Here is a 7,123-nt window from a genome sequence, read left to right as displayed (position 1 = left end):
CAAATTGTGTCCATACTGTGGATTTTTCTAGTGTGACTGTACAAACTGACACTGTCTATTCTTCACTGTTTGAAAGCATATTGAAAATAGAAATCATGACTATAATTTTGCTCCCTTTGAATTTCTATGTTGAGGCAGAGAATGCATTAACATTAATAGCAGAAAACCTATTCCTGTCAGCTTCAAGAGTATTTGTGGGTAGATTCGGTTGACTGATCAGGTGTTTTAATTCTAGAAGTTTTCAGTGTGATGTATATGTCACATTTTCAGATCTTTGGAAGAGAGTTGCTATATAGACTATAGGAGGTGTTTTTTTTGCAATCTATATTAAGATTAGTCAATGTATAAATTGAAAATTTTATCTATTAGATTTTTACTATTTTGTCCTCTGCAAATTTTGTTTGACTTTTTCCTACTTCCCATCTCCTGATCACCTCATTCTGCTATCCACCTTTAACATCTAGGAGAAAATTTTTTTTTTTTATTACCTGTGTTTATAGTTTACCTTTTGTTTCTAAATTATGTATGCTCTCTGTGTCTGCCCAGCTCCCATTATATTGTAAGGTGTTCCAGTGTTATCTGAATCTTTGACTTGTACTTTCAAGCACTGGATACCATGCTGTGCACACAATAGTTGCTTCTTAAATTATAGGGGTGATAATGAGGAAAGTCAAACTAGTAGTCAGTTGGTACCTAGCATTGGAAATCTGCAAAGGGGAATTTTTATGTGGTGCAATCTGCAGATATCAGTGATATGTAGGCAGGATTATGGTAAACTTGGTTTTCTGCCTTCTTTAACCCTGGTGTTTTTAGGACTTTGGCTTTAGAATGGCATAAATAAGTTATCATCCATTTTCCATTGAAACTATAATAGTAGCTAGCATTATGAAAGCAATGTAGCTGCTTCTGCATCTATACCTATGAAATATAATATATCACAACACTAAAATTTGAGTTTAATAGGGCATATTTTCAAACACTTCTTAAACTTTAATGCTGTCACATAAATTAGTCATAGAAAGGAGTGAGAGGCTCAAGTCTCCTGCTCAGCATTTCAGCTTCTAGGGTGATAACAGTTGAAATGCTGAGCATATACTAGCAATCAAGTTGGTAGCACTGGCAATCAAAATGAATGTTCTATTTCCAGTTTTTAGAAACCTCCAAAACTGGTTTTTAAATGACATTGATATTTTCTACTGTCTTTCCCCTCTATACTCTGAGCTTGTTCTAGGCAGGGAAGTTGTCTACTAATCCTATTGCAAAGGCTGGGGAGTCAGAAGGACCTGGGTTCTAATCCTGGCTCTGCTACTTGTCTGCTGTATGACCTTGGGTGAGACACTTATCTTCTCTATGCCTCTTTTACCTCACCTGTAGAGTGGGGAGTGAGACCGGGAACTGTCTGTGGAACGGAGAATGTCACCAACCCAATTATCTAGTATCTACTCCAGCACTTAGAACACTGTCTGACACATAGTAAGCATTTAACAAATGCCATAATTATTATTATTATTACTCCCAAGTACTTAATATAGTGCTCTGCCCACAGTAAGTGCTCAATAAATATGTTTGATTTACTTTCTCCTGAGTGTGTATCATTTTAGGGTCTGTCTCCCCTGTTATTGTGTGCTCCTTGAGGGAAGGAATCATGTCTATTCATGCTATTCACTTCACTAAATGCCCCAAATAAGAACAAATTTACAGTGTTGAGGCCAAAACTAAGTTTGGATTGCAGGTGTATTGAGGGTTTACAAGTAGAAGCATTTCCATTCCTAGCTTGGGCAGTGGCTAGTGAGCGGAAGGCCATCTGCTACACATCAGAGCTCACCTATGCTGGGCAGCAGGGGCATGGGAGAGAGTCAGGGGTGGAGACTCAAGTTTACTGTGTGGAAAAAAGCAAAAGTAAACCACTTTCTTGTTTTTTACAAGAAAGTCTATGGTTACATTACCTGTATATTTGCAGATATTGGTGGGGTGCTCTGGAAGAGATATGTCCATGAGGTTGCTACCGGTCAGTGTCGACTTGACAGCTTAAGACAAGACAACCAACAATATGGAAATGTTTCCATTAACATCCAGCAGTGCCTCAGATGCCCACCCTAGTCCACAGCAAGGAGAGTGAATTATGGGCTGGGCAGACAGTGAGTCTTCCCAGGAAGAGCTCAGGTTTCAGCAGACGGGGATCATGACCTGAGGCTCATTTCAAAAGCACAAATCAAAGAAATGAATGTGGCCAGCAGGCTCAAAGGCAGAGCATTATTTCTGAAAATGTAATAGTGTCTCAAATTTACCCAGTGCTTATCTTACATAGGGTTGCTGACACTGGTAAAAATAAATGACCCACTAAGATATAGACATCTGATCTAACAGGTAGGGTGGGAAATGTATGCTGCTCTTCTTCCCTGTGAGGGGATGGAGAAGGAAGGGTGTAAAAGAGGGAGGCTGACTGGGGCCTCCGACTGGCCACTAATTTTGAAAGGGTAATAATAATGATGGTATTTGTTAAGTGCCTACTACGTGCCAAGCACTGTTCTAAGCTCTGTAGGCTGGGCCCCCGGGGAAGGTACACTGTAAAGTGGCACATTGAGTCTAGGGATTGGGTTGGTTACTATGACAGTGAGACAGTAGGTGTGAAGGTGCCCTAGCTGGGTCCACATAAATCCTGCCCTGGGCTACCAATAACTGATCATCTCTGAGCTCCCAAAATGGCAGTTCCGGTAGCACATTCAGGCACTGGCAAACCTAACTTGGTTCCTCCAACTCTCCTCTTTAGTGCTTCTGGGTCCATGTGTAGCATTCTGGTGGCTTGATGAGATGGTCTGGATTGGAGTTAATATCCGACACCAGTGGTCTCTGTAATGAAATTGATATTTAGAGGCACTTCCTTTTATGGAAGTGGAGACTAGTAGCACAGCCATTTGGAGAAAGTCCCTAAGTAAAAGGAGAAATCTAGCTCTCCTTGGAATGAAGGATAAACTCATTCTATCCCTAACTTCTCATATATTTTAAGCAGGCTCACCAAATAGAAGAGCTATATTCTCATGAGCCGTGTCCCAGCTCACCTTCCCTTATCTTCGCCTTCTCCCCTTTTCATTTATGTAACTGACCACTCGATAGCTGTAAGGCCAGTTCTCCTTGACACAATTTAGTTGAAATTCAAGTGAGAGTTGTGTTCACTGCCCAGGGGAGTCAGGGATCCTTTATGTCCATTTGAGAGAGAGCATAGTTATCATATACTTCTGTGACCCTACGGGAGTACAGAATTGACCCAGACTTTGGTCTACCCCAGAGCTAACCCCTTCCTCATTGATGTGTGAGTAACACCATGGCCAAGTGAGCATTCAGACTTATTAATGAGAATACTTGTACTATTCTGCTATTATTGTTATTTTTTGATTTGACAGCAATGTCAAAGATGCTGAATTGATCACTGTTTTCTCTTAGGTGATAAATTTGGAAGCTGAATCAGTAATTAACCTAGCTTTGCCCTGTTTTATTGTGAAATTTGCTGGCAACCGAAAACGGTGGGAAAACTATGCCAGAGTTTAACCTTCTCAGCAAGTGTATGTTGTTTTATATTGGCTTCAAAGAAATGTTTGACATTAAAGAGAAGAGGGACTGACTGGATGCCACTCTACCATTCAGCCAGAAGCACTGCTCTGTAATCAAGCAGTAGCATATGGTTTGCATCAAAGGCTGGAACATCCTTTTGCCCCTAACCTCTGAGCCCAACAATCACCGCAGCAATGAAATCCCAGCTGCAACACTTATGGGAGGAATTGTCCCAGGTAACTCTCCATTTCTTCAGAAAATGCAATCCTTCCTATGGGAAACATAAAGATCCTCTGATGCCCTGGCCCATGCTTTTTCCATTAGGCCACACTGCTTCTCCCTGTGGGTAGTGAACGTATCTACCAACTCTGTTATTTTGTACTCTCCCAAATGCTTCAAACAGTGCTCTGCACATAGTAAGCACTCAGATACAACTGATTGATCTTGTAGCTAAACCTAAAAACTCCTATTTTTGAATATTATCCATTGTGAGAATTAATCACTGTCTTCATTGGAGGGCAAGGAACAAAAACAACTTAATCCTGGATCAGGCAATCAGTCAACAGATTTTACTGAGAACAGAACACAGCACTAGATGTTGTGGGTTGTTGCTAAGGGAGCTGAAAATGTGATTCCTGCCTTTGGAGAGCAGACTGCAGGTGAAGATTTCTCCAACTGCAATGTTCTTGCGTTTTCATTGTGTTTATTGTTATGATTTTGAGTCTGAATGCATTCTAATGTTCCTCCTGTACCACCTGTTGCCAACTTTCAGAACCCCTTTTAAAATGTGAGTCCCTTAGGGCCAGAGTTTTGTTCATTTTTTATTGTATTCTCCCCTACTGCTTAGTACAATAATTTGCACTCAGTAAGCGTTCAAATTCCAGTGAATGAATGAAAAATCTGTGAGTTCTAATGCATGACAGTTTGAATTAATCACCATATAATTTTGAACTCTTGTGCTAGGTCAAAATTTTAAAAAAAAAACACGAAGCATAAACCCCCCAAAGTTTTCTGATTTATGGCTATTCAACATATAAATATTTGTGGGGCTGATTGACTTTAGGCTAGGCAGGAGGTAGATCTAGCTAATTGCTCTAGTAACACTCCATTGATTAGGAGAGAGTTATTGATAGGCAACCAGTGGAATGAATTCAGAATTCAACCCTATGACACAGACACTAAAGTCTACTTAAGAGCCTAATCTAGGAGATAGCTGGTAGCCAGAGAGAGGAAAAGACAGGCACCACGGATCATAGCTGTACAAGTGTAACTCCTTTGAGTCACACCCCGGTCTTTATTATTCCAAACTTTTTTACCAGTCTGATCCCTTCTTACACATTTCAACCATGTTCTCTGGGGTTTGGGGTGGGGAGGGTGAATTCATTCATTCATTCAGTAGTATTTATTGAGCGCTTACTATGTGCAGAGCATTGTACTAAGCGCTTGGAATGTACAGTTCAGCAATAGATAGAGACAATCCCTGCAAAATAACGGACTCACAGTCTAAATGGGGGATACAGACAGCAAAGCAAAACAGAAGGAAACAAAACATTAAGGTAAATAGAATCATGGAGATATACACCTCATCAACAAAATGAATAGGGCATTGGATGTGTCTCGGTCTCATTTAATGTATAATTATAATATATACCAAATATGCACAGTGCTGAGGAGAAGGGGAAGAGCAGGGGGTGAGGGAAGAGGAGCAGAGGGAAAGGGGGTTCAGTCTGGGAAGGCCTCCTGGAAGAGTGAGCTCTTAGTAGGGCTTGAAGAGGGGCAGAGAGTTCATTATGGTGGATGTGAGGAGGGGGGGGCTTTCCAGGACAGCGGTAGGATGTGGGCCAGGGTCAATAGCAGGACAGGCACCAACAGGGGACCATGCAGGAGGTGAGCGGCAGCGGATGGAGTGTACAAAGGTGGGCAGTTAGGAAAGAGAGAGAGAGGTAGGTGAGGTAGGAGTGGCGGCAAGGTGATGGAGAGGTCTGAAGCCAAGAGTGAGGGTTTTCGTTTCGTATGAAGGTTGATAGGCAACCACTGGAGGTTTTGAGGAGGGGAGTGACATGCCGGAGCGTTTCTGTAGGAAGATGATCCGGGTAGCAGGATGAAGAATAACTGGAGTGGGGAGAGACAGGAGGAAGGAAGATCAGAGAGGAGGCTATCACAGTAATCCAGTCAGGATATTTATGAGAGCTTGTACCAGCACGATAGCAGTTTGGATGGAGAAGTAATAGGGGATCTTGGCGATATTTGAAGGGGAATTGGAGGGAGCTGTGATTTAAAGGAGGTAGAAGGGGAAAGTAAGCAATAGAACTGAACAGCTAAAAGCAGTCCCAACCCAAAGCTGAAATACAAGGAAAACTGAAAGTGTAAAGCCACAGGCAGCTTTGGAGATTTGGAATCTTGGTTCCTCCAAGGACAAAAACACCATCTTTACATGATGGTAAATCAACATCTCCAAACAACTTTAAACTTTCTCTCCATCACTGGGTGAGTCCCTGGGCTTCTCTTTCCGAAGACATCCCAACTTTTTGTTTTGAATATACTTTGATTCCCTTCTATGACACCCAGATGATCCTCACCATGGTTCAAATTCTTGTGCTCTCCCATCTACATTACTGAATCAGTCTCTTCAGTGGTCTTCTAGCTTCTATATTTTTCTCTCTTAAATCTATACCAGATTACATAGCCTGGACCATTTTCTTCAAACATCTCTGTTCACATCTCTCCCCTTCCCCAAAACTTCCAATGGCTATCTATTTTCCTTCACATCAAATAAAAGCTATTGACTGTTGGCTTGTAGGCTTACCACCAGCTGTCCATTACTTATTTGCCCTTTTCACTCACTACTCCTACTTTGTACTCTTCCAACTGAACTTTCTCATTATTCTTCCTTCCTCTGGTTTTTCTCATGCCCACCCCTTCAAATCCACCAGACCACAGTTCTTTCAAGTCTTCCTAACAACCACTTCCTGTATGAGATATTGCTTGATTAATTTATTTCCCTAGATAATATCCTCCCAGCTATTAACTCAATACGAGAAAAGTAGCCTTGCCTAGTGTGTAGAGCGTGGACCTGTGAGTCAGAAGAACCCTTTGTTCTAATCCCAGCTCTTGCATTTGTGTGAACCTGGGCAAGTCACTTAACTTTTCTGTGCCTGTTACCTTATCTGTAAAATGAGGATGAATACAGTGAGCCCCAGGAAGGACATGGATTGTGTCCATCTGTCCAACCTGATTAGCTTGCATCTACCTCAGTGCTTAGTACAGTGCCTGGCACAGATTATATGCTCAAAAAATATCTTAAAAAAACCTTTTTCTCAAAGATTTCCATAGCACTTCTGCACATGCCAATGTACATACTCTGTGCAGTTTATTCACTTATCTATCTTTCTATTCGTTTTAATCCTAACTGTAAATAACTTTGTCTACCTCATTAGGTTGTAGCCTCCTTGAAAGGCTGGGATTTTCTCTTTTACCTCTATTGCACTATGCCAAGCAATGAGTAGAGTACTCCACACAAAATAGTCACTCAATAAATATCCATGATTGAGTCTTTTTTAAACTCAAAACATAT

This window comes from Ornithorhynchus anatinus, chromosome 12, assembly GCF_004115215.2.
Source record: "Ornithorhynchus anatinus isolate Pmale09 chromosome 12, mOrnAna1.pri.v4, whole genome shotgun sequence".
In the NCBI taxonomy this organism is placed as follows: domain Eukaryota; kingdom Metazoa; phylum Chordata; class Mammalia; order Monotremata; family Ornithorhynchidae; genus Ornithorhynchus; species Ornithorhynchus anatinus.
Note: the sequence above shows the minus strand (reverse complement) of the source record.